The sequence below is a fragment of the Triturus cristatus genome, chromosome 9 (genome assembly GCF_964204655.1).
Source record: "Triturus cristatus chromosome 9, aTriCri1.1, whole genome shotgun sequence".
Lineage (NCBI taxonomy): Eukaryota > Metazoa > Chordata > Amphibia > Caudata > Salamandridae > Triturus > Triturus cristatus.
In genome coordinates, this window is record NC_140592.1 from 54,013,925 (window position 1) to 54,023,390 (window position 9,466).

Genomic DNA, 9,466 nt, shown 5'->3' on the forward strand with positions numbered 1-9,466 from the left:
ACCTGGGACGCCGGGTGATGAGGATTTCTTGTCTAAATCGGAGTTGCCACGCCTGGAGGCTGCCGCCTCCGAGGTGCTGGGCCGTGATATTGAAGTAGGTGAGGTACGTAGTGCCATAAAGCGCATGGCCAGGAACAAAACGCCGGGGACAGACGGGCTCCCCGTTGAATTTTATGCAGCTTATATGGATGCTATTGCTCCTCATTTGGTGGCACTCTATAACACGGCACGTTGGGAGGGTGTCCTCCCTGCTTCCGCGCGAGAGGCTCTCATAGTCCCCCTTCTCAAGCCGAGGAGGCCTGCCTGGGATCGTTCATCCTATAGGTCCCTAGCGATGCTCAATCTCGATGACAAGATTTTAAGCAGCATCTTGGCCAGTCGTTTGATGCCTCATATGACGGCGTTGGTTCATGTGGACAAAGCTGGGTTTATTCCCTCTCGCAATACTGCGATGAATATCCGCAGACTCCTACGCATTTTGGGGTCCAACTCCTATGACAAGGAAGAAGCTTGTATTTTTGCGGTTGATATCGAGAAAGCTTTTGATAGCCTGGAGTGGCCCTACCTTCTTAATGTATTGCGAGAGTTCGGATTGGGAGAAAACTTGGTGCAGTGGACGGCGCTGCTTTACAGTGCTTCCACTGCACGGGTACGGACGGGGGTCTGATTTCTGGCACCTGTACGGTCGCTCGGGGAACAAGACAGGGCTGCCCGTTATCCCCCTTATTGTTTGCCCTGGCAAGAGAACCCATGGCGGCACACGCCAGGACAGGGCAGTATTTCCCAGGGCTCGTAGTGGAGGGAAGAGTACACCACATAGCGCTGTATGCAGATGATCTCCTTATGTTTCTGCCAGATACTGGGGATGCGTTACGGGGAGCGCGAGTCTTGCTGGAGACCTAGGGGAGGGTGGCGGGCCTCAGGGTGAATTGGAATAAGTCCTGTCTGTTCCCTGTCAGACCGGGGGAGCGGGATCGGTCGAGGGTGGGAGATGTCTTGTGGGAGCCCAGGTGTTTACCATATTTGGGGACAAAAATTTATCATGATCCCGCTGAACTGCTGGAGGGTAAAGTGGGGCGGGGAGCAAAGTCCAGCTTTGACTTTTGGGGGACCCTTCCGCTGTCGGTGGCTGGTAGGGTTGCTTTGGTGAAAATGATCATCTTGCCTAGGTTTCTTTATTATTTTGGGACCCTCCCCATCTGGATTCCGAGCAGGCTCTTTACACAGCTGAACACTTTGATTACGGGGATTCTTTGGGGAACTGGCCGAAGGAGGGTGGCGTTGGCTACCCTGCAAAGGCCCAGGGCGGAGGGGGGCCTTGCGCTGCCGGATTTTGAGGCTTACTATCATGCTGCGCAACTTCAGTGGTTCACGAAATGGGTGGCGGGTCACATTAGGCGGCTGGAGGAACAGGACGGGTCGGACCCAAGTTGGCACCTTCTGTCCTGTGTGCTGCTGCGGCCGCCACTGAGAGGTACCATCCTGCAGCCGGAGTTGGGAACGATCCGACACTGTTGGGCACGACTGATCAGGAGGGCACATGGCGGGACCCCTTATGCTCCTGAGATCCCGTTGCGGATGTGTGAAGCGTTGTCACATGGGGAGACTGGAGTCAGCTGCTGGCCTGGGAGGAAGCATGAGTCACGGCCATAGGTGATCTCTATGAGGACGGCGGTCTTCTTCCCTTTCAAGACCTCTGTGAGCACAATGATCTACCGCGGGGGGATTTTCTTTTGCATGCTGTGCTGTCTGCAGTCATTAGGAAGCATTGGCGCAGTGGGCTGGTGGAGCCAGATACGTCTCTCGCTTGCCAATATGTAGTGCTGGTGGCGGGCACTTTTAAAGTGGTGACCTGCCTTTATCGTCGGATCACGAGCGACATGCGCAAACCGCGGACGGCGCTGCATCTCAAGTGGGAGGCAGATCTAGGGGAACCCATTGCAGAAAAGGCTTGGGAGGCCATTATGGAGCGGCCGTGGAAATGTTCTCGGAATGCAAGGTTCCAACTCATCCAATTTTATATCTTCCATAGGGCCTATCTCACCCCCGGTAAAATTGCTGAGTGCTTTGGGGGGCTCGGGTGATTGCCCCCGTTGTGCTCAGGGTGGGGCGAACCTTCTGCACATGCTCTGGGACTGCCCGCGGGTGGGAGACTTTTGGCGAGAGGTGATGACTGCCCTGCTGACTGTGACAGAGAGAGAGCTAGTGATGTCGCCTGGACACTGCTTGTTGCATTGGTTCCCGCACACCACCAAGACTAAGGTTACTAGCCGGTTTATAGACCTGGAGTTGGTCCTGGCTAAGCGAGAGCTTACCTCCCATTGGAAGGCGAGGCAGAATCCTAGATTGGTGCGTTGGAACAAGGAGATGGTGAAGTGGGCCGAGAGTGAAGGGAACTATAGGTTACAGATGGCCCGGCGTAGTGGCAGTGAGAAGTCTTGGGAAATGAAGCAAGCATGGGTGGCACTCCTGGAGTTGCTCAAGCACCCTCCGGATGATGGTGCGGAGAGTTCTGAGGAGAGGGGCGTGGCAGTGGACACTTGAGCGACTCTTCACCGCAGGAGGGAGTGTGGAGCTGGGGAGACGCCTGGGTCATGGGTTCAGGAGAGGTGATGTTTCCCGATGTTCTTGTCCGACTTATTGCTCTGTCCTATGTGGTGGGGAGTGGGGGAGGTGGACTGCGAGGTACATCTGGCATGGTGAATAACTTAGTGGCTGGCGACATGCTTGGGTGGGTGGTTGGGGAGGGGTTTTGATGGGAACGTATTTTAGTAGGGGGGGGGGGAAAGGGTGGGGGGACTGATGTTCCACTCTGTTGCATTGGATGGTACATGTACGGCGGGCAGCAGGGTATTGTGGATATTTTATGGAATGTTAGATATGGGTCTAGGCTGTAATTGTTGGGCTGTTGATGATACTTCCTTTTGATTGACTTTACATGAAACTTAATAAAAGTCTGTTTAAAAAAAACAATACGTGGACCTTTTAAAAAACATCAAGGGTGGTGAAAGCAGTGCTCCATGCCACGCACAGCTGCCTAAACAGTTTGCACACAGTGAGGTGCACAGCAGATTCCGCATGAAGGAAGATTGCTGCTTGTGGTGCCTGGGGATGGCGATACGGTGAGTCAGCGTTAACTGGGAACGCTGCTCAGTGACTTGGTGGCGCATGGTCTCAGAGACATGACAGCAACTTGGGGTTTTGGTGAGGCTGGGGCTGTACATGTGTCTGGTGCGCCGTGTCACCCAACCCTGCAGCTGGCGCTCCAACTGCCACTTAGCCACCACAGATTAAAGTGGCTGCCTGGCATAGCATGAAGCACTGGCAGTGAAGCTTTTGCAACTGGTCTTATGTCAGGTGTAATTAGTACATCTAGTATTTTTGTTCCCTTACATTCTCTAGTACAAAGGTACAACAAAACACATGAATTGCTCCATCGTTAGAAAACCGGGTCAATTAGGTCCCTAATTCCAAAAAAAACAAAGAAGAAAATAAGTTACTTACCTGTAACTACGGTTATCCAGTATTGGTATCTTTCATAGATTCACATGCCTGAATCATTCCCCATCGTCAAGATGGGAGTCCCGCGGTATAATAATCAAACAGTATTCAAATAATGCCATAGGCTATAATGGCCCTGAGCCATGTTCTATAAAGGCTATCTATGTCCTTTTAAAAAAAAGCACTAAATGGAATGCATCCAATCCGCTGCTAGCACCCTCCAGACTCTCCGATTCATAAAATGCATGACTGACATCAATACTTGGATGCTAACCAACCATTTGCAGCTCAATGCCAGCAAGGCGGAGATCATCCTTTTTGGTAAAGCCCAAGCTCTATGGTCCAGTGATTGGTGGCCTCCCAATTTCAGCCCCTGTCGTCCTCCCAAACTGATGGTCCTTAACCTTGGAGTGCAGATCGACAGCAACCTGTCCATGAAAGACCATGTTAATCATGTGACGGGCATTTGCTATGGTCTAATGCGTAGTCTTCGGCAGATCTTTCAATGGATTCCAGTTGCCTCTAGGATGCCGCTGGTCCAGGGCCTAATTAACAGTCGGCTCCACTACGGAAATGCCCTGATGGCTTCCATTAATGAAGAGCTCCTTACCAAACTGCAAGTGTTACAGAACACTGCCGCCAGACTTGTATTAAATCTACCTTCACGGTCTCCGTCAGCTCCAAGTCTGAGAGCTCTCCATTGGCTCCCCATCATAAAACGCATCCGTTTTAAGATCAACTGTCTTGTCCATAAAACCATTCATGGGAACTGGCCATGCTATCTTGCCAAAAAGCTCATCTGGTACCAACCCACCAGAACCCTTAGGTACTCAACCAAACAGCTCCTTACCCCCTTTAAGATTCGCACCGCCAGGAATGTCAGAAGATCATTTTCTTACCTTGCCCCCCACTCTGTGAAATTCACTCCCACCACACCTACGTATGCACACCGACCACAGACAATTTCAGAGAAATCTAAAAAACTGGCTGTTCTGATCTCCCTTCTTCACGCCAGCGTTCTCTCCTTCTGTCTCCAGGGTTTTTTCTTGGCCAGCGCTCCGAGACCCACGGGTGATATGTGTGCTTAACAAAATCCCTCGACTATGACCATCAGCAGAGGCAGTTTCCAGCACAATTGAGAAGTGAGTGTCTTAATGTTTTAAGGAAACAGCCTCTACGGGGAGGAGGGTGGGTGCATGTGAATCCATGAAAGATACTAATACTGGATAAACGTAGTTACAGGTAGGTAACTTATTTTCTTATCCAGTATTGGGTTATCTTTCATAGATTCACATGGCTGAATCAGATAGCAAACAGTCAGATCCAATTCTTTCAGTTTGTCTGTTGGGGATGGTGGGAGAGTTAACGCAGAGTGAACCCAAAAATCATAGGTAACAAGAACAAAGCCCCTGAGGGCTATACCGGTGTGTAATGAATGTGAATGGATGCACAGAATATACTCTTAAAAGCATGGTAAAACATCACTTATGTAACAACATCTCCATATACACAGTCTTAGCGAGAGAGAGAAAAAAAATAATAATAATAGCGTAACCAATAGTACACTTTACTTATATACGCTCTATATTTATTTATTATTATTATTTTTTTTTTAATATATTTTAGTATTTGCAACCACCATAAAAAACAAAGGACTCTTTTCAAGGGCTAGAAAGAGGCTTACCATAACGGAAAAGATGGCGAAGTACTGCCTGGCTCACCGCTGCATCTTGTGCGGATTCCAGGCAGTAGTGCTGCGTGAATGTACGAGTGGTATTCCAGGTTGCAGCATGACAAATCTTTTCCAACGTCACTCCTGCGGAGAGGGCTGCTGAAGTAGCAACCGCTCTGGTAGAGTGATCCTTTGCTGTCCTTTTCAAAGGTTTGTTGGTTTTGATATGACAGAATTAAATCGCAGCCGATATCCATCTTGCGATAGTGGCTTTTGTTATTACAGTCCCTTCTCTGCCTTGGCTATAGGCAACAAGTAATTGATCCGTTTTTCGTTCTGTGAAGATAGAATTTGAGGCAACGTTTGACATCCAGTGCATGTAGCACCTGCTCTGCAGGCGTTGATGGTTGCGGAAAAAAGGACCGGAGCATAACCGGCTCATTGATGTGGAACTGAGAAGGCATTTAAGGGATAAACGTGGAATTAGTCCTTGAAATCACAGCATTCTCCTTAAATATTAAAAAGGGTTTTCTAATTGTGAATGCCTGGATTTCGCTTACCCTCCTGGTTCAGGTGAGGTCCAGTAGAAGGTCGACTTTCCATGCGAGGTATTTCAATTCAGCTTTATGAATGGGTCAAATGGTCGTTTCATGAGTTGTGCAAGAACCACGTTTAGGTTCCATTCCGGTGGAGGTGCTTGCACCGGTGGGAAAGACAGGAACAACCCCTTCATGAATTGTTTGATAAGGCTTGAGGCACAAAGAGAAGTGGCACTGGAACCTCTTCTATTGCGAGAGATGGAAGCCAGATGCACCTTAACCAAAGAAAAGGCTAAGCCTGATTTTGCCAAAGAGAGAAAATGTAGTCAAATCTGTTGTGGGGATATTTGAAATGGATGCAGTTCATTTCGTTGGCACCAGACACAAAATCTTTTCCATTTTAGTTTTTACGTCTTGTTGGTGCTTTGCGCTCTACATTTTGAGAGAATATCTCTACACTCCTGAGAAATGCTCATGTCTCTAAACTCCAAGAATTCAGGAGCCAGGCGTGTAAGTGCAGCGACTTTAGATCCGGATGGTCCACTTGGCCATTGTCCCTGGACAGAAGAGGAGGAAACTGCTTTAGACGAATAGGTCTAATTTCTGAGAGGTGAAGAAGTTCCGGGAACCAATGTTGCCTGGGCCACCTGGGCGTGATGAGAATCAGGCGACACCCTTCCGCGACACCCTTCCAGCTTCATTTTGCTCAGTATCCTGGGAATCAAGGGGATGGGGGGGAAAAGCGTAGGCATATATCCCTGACCATCGCATCGAAAGGGCATTGCCCTGAGACCTCGGGAGGGGGTACCTGCTAGCATAGGACCGGCATTTGGTGTTCATGTTCGTGCCAAACAGGTACAGAGCTGGTTTTCCCCATAGAGCAAATACTCCATCCAACTGGACTTGATTGCGTTTCCATTCATGGCAATTGTCTGTAGCTCTGCTGAGAGCAAAGGCCAGCGTGTTGTGTAAGCCTGGAACATGCTCGGCTCAGAGAGATCCTGTGTTCTGTTGCCCAGCTCCACAGCTCTTGTGCTTCTAGAGAAAGCGTGAGAAATTTGGTTCCTCCCGGTTTGTTTATATAGAACATACTGGTCATGTTGTTTGTACGGACCAGTACGGAGGCACCTGCTATCCTCGGCAGGAAGGCCTGCAAGGAGAGGAATATGGCCTTCAACTCTAGGCTGTTGATATGACTTTGTTTCTGAGAATTGGACCATTTGCCTTGAATCAGAAGGTCCTGCAAATGGCCTCCCCAGTCGTCCATAGAGGCATCCATTGTCCGCATGTAATCTGGTATGTTTTGTAAGAAAGTCAGTCCTTTTGAAAGGTTTGGGGTGTGGTACCACCATTTCATTGCTATCTTCATGACCGGAGTAACCTGAATGATGTCTTCGAAAGATACCAATGTTTGAAGCCATTGTTTTTGTAATTCTTCCTGGAGAGGTCTTATTTTGAGTCTGGCCAAGGGAACCAAGTGGATCGCTGAAGAGCACAACCCTAGCAGCGACTTGTATTTCCTTACTAGAACTTACTTTTTTCTTGAGATGGCCATAGCCAAATGGCGTAGTCGGGTTTGACGTTCTTCCGACAGGAATGCTTTCCATTGGTGAGGTTGCAGCTACCACTACAGAAGCATTTCGTGAAAATAGAGGGCGAGACAGACCACGAGGTTGAATTCACTGAAACCAATGGCAAACGCCCAGCTGACAACACCAAGGAAGAACATGGCCCCTAAAAAATCTCAATGCGCTGGCGAAAAGGTAGACGTGGCCTAATGCTTCAAGTCCGGAATGCCGGAGCAGTGATTGGAAAAGGCGGCAACAACATCACAGCACTGCGAACAGAGTACAAAGCCAGCATCTCCATCGCAGACAGCAGAAGACTGAGCGTATTCTGAGCATCAGCGCCGATAAAGAAGCCGTTGGGGAAATCTTGTAGAAAATCCTCCCAATTTCAAAGATTTTTGCTATAATGTGCCGCTTCAGAAGCAGAAAGCAAGCGACAGACTGAACTGAGGATGTTGATTCATCAGAGCCTTGTGGACGGCATTATTGGTGTGAAAGGAGTGAAAATCAAGGAGCTGAAAGAGTACCCAGACCAGCGGTATGGTATTTCGGGAATGTTGCCCCTATTCAACCGACCGAGTTGTTTAAATTGGTGGAAAAGCCATCAAGATTGTGGAGTGTGTCAAGGTAATCCTGGACGTTATATCGGAGAATCCAATTAAAGGGCGAGAACAGCCATACGATCCCAATTTCTACGACGAAACCTAAGATTATGAGGGCTTCACAATGATGTATTGTTGTGCTCTTCGGAAGTTTCCTCTGTAAGTGGTAAATACACGTCCTTTTGCCTCTCTGAACTGTACTTTCCTGTTTTGGAGGGAACCTAATGAGTTAGCTGTATCCGTGTCCTTTTTGATGGATAGAAGCGCCTAATCTATATGTTTGCCAAATAAAGTATCCCCAACACATGTCACAACTTGAATCTTTGACTGGACCTCTGGTCTAAATGTGGTTGCTTTTAACCACCCTTGGCATCTTAAGACCACCGCCCCTGCCAGTTGGCGGAACCCGGTGTTGGCTATGTCCATAGCACAATCGATTGTCTCAGAGGCCGCCCGTTCTTCTATTAGGATCTTTCTGGCTTCCTGCTTTCTGTCCGCAGGAATAAGGTCTAGTAGAGAAGCCATATCAGACCACAATTGTCTATCGTAGCGGCCGATGATAGCCGAAGCGTTGGCCACCTTAATGGTAGTTGCAGCCCTGGTAGAGAAACACTTCCCCATAATGTCTAGCTTACGCCCTTTTTGGTCTGGAGTGGAGACCGGGGTGGCTGGGTTCTTAGATCTCCTTTGCGCTGCTTGCAAAATAACAATCCAGCTTCAGATGGCCTGTCAGACAAGGCGGCGAATTTTCTTGGGCTCTGTACTTTTTCTCTACACGAGAGAGCACTGGTGATATCATGGTCTGGGTCATCATTATTTTTATACCCTCTTGCCATATATAGTCAACAGTTGGAATTGTTCGCATTGACTTGCTATCTTCCTCTTTAAAATCATACAGAAAGCAATTCTGTATGTTTGACCTCCATAGGAAGATGGAATCTATTAAAAGCCCTCTCTATTAGGTTGGGGAAACCCGCTACGTCTTCTGACAGGGCGTCAGATGGTGTGACGGAGGGGAGGCAGAGTAGGAATGATGCAGTCCTCCCAAAGGTCAGCAGCTGGGTCTGGGATTTTTCCGCCTTCTTGCTCTTCATCCGAAGAGAAAGGGTCGATCTGATCAGCCTCTTGTGCAAAAGGTCGTGACACTGCTGATGTTGCTGGTGAACTGGGTTTCTCAAGGGCTTACGTTTGCGCCGGTAGTTTCTTCCCAAACATCTTGAGATGGAAATCTTTGTTTGTAATCTGCCAGCATAGCTTGAAGGTCTTGAATTAAAGTTGGCGGCAGGTGAGCCATATCTCTGGGGTGGTGTTCTTGATGTTCGTAACATTGATATTGACGCATCAGTGCCAGATATGGCTGGTAGTATTGCTGGTCCTCATAGTCTTCGTCAAGATCCTGGCACTTCACGTGCAACTACGAAGGACTGTGTGCTGCTCCGTATATAGCATCACCTTCCTCGTCATCCTTGTCCGACTCCTGAAGATCCAAAAGGTGTGAAAGAGGGAAAGGGGAGATTTTACTATAAGCTGACATCTCAGGATGAAAATATTTCTTCGTCACCCTAATCATCGTCGACGGTGGCG

At 48.6% G+C, this 9,466-nt stretch overlaps 1 pseudogene; it reads left to right on the plus strand.

The window, feature by feature from the left end:
* Positions 1-334: 334 nt before the first annotated feature.
* On the plus strand, positions 335-8,045 carry LOC146797386 (heterogeneous nuclear ribonucleoprotein K pseudogene; annotated as a pseudogene).
* Positions 8,046-9,466: the final 1,421 nt, after the last annotated feature.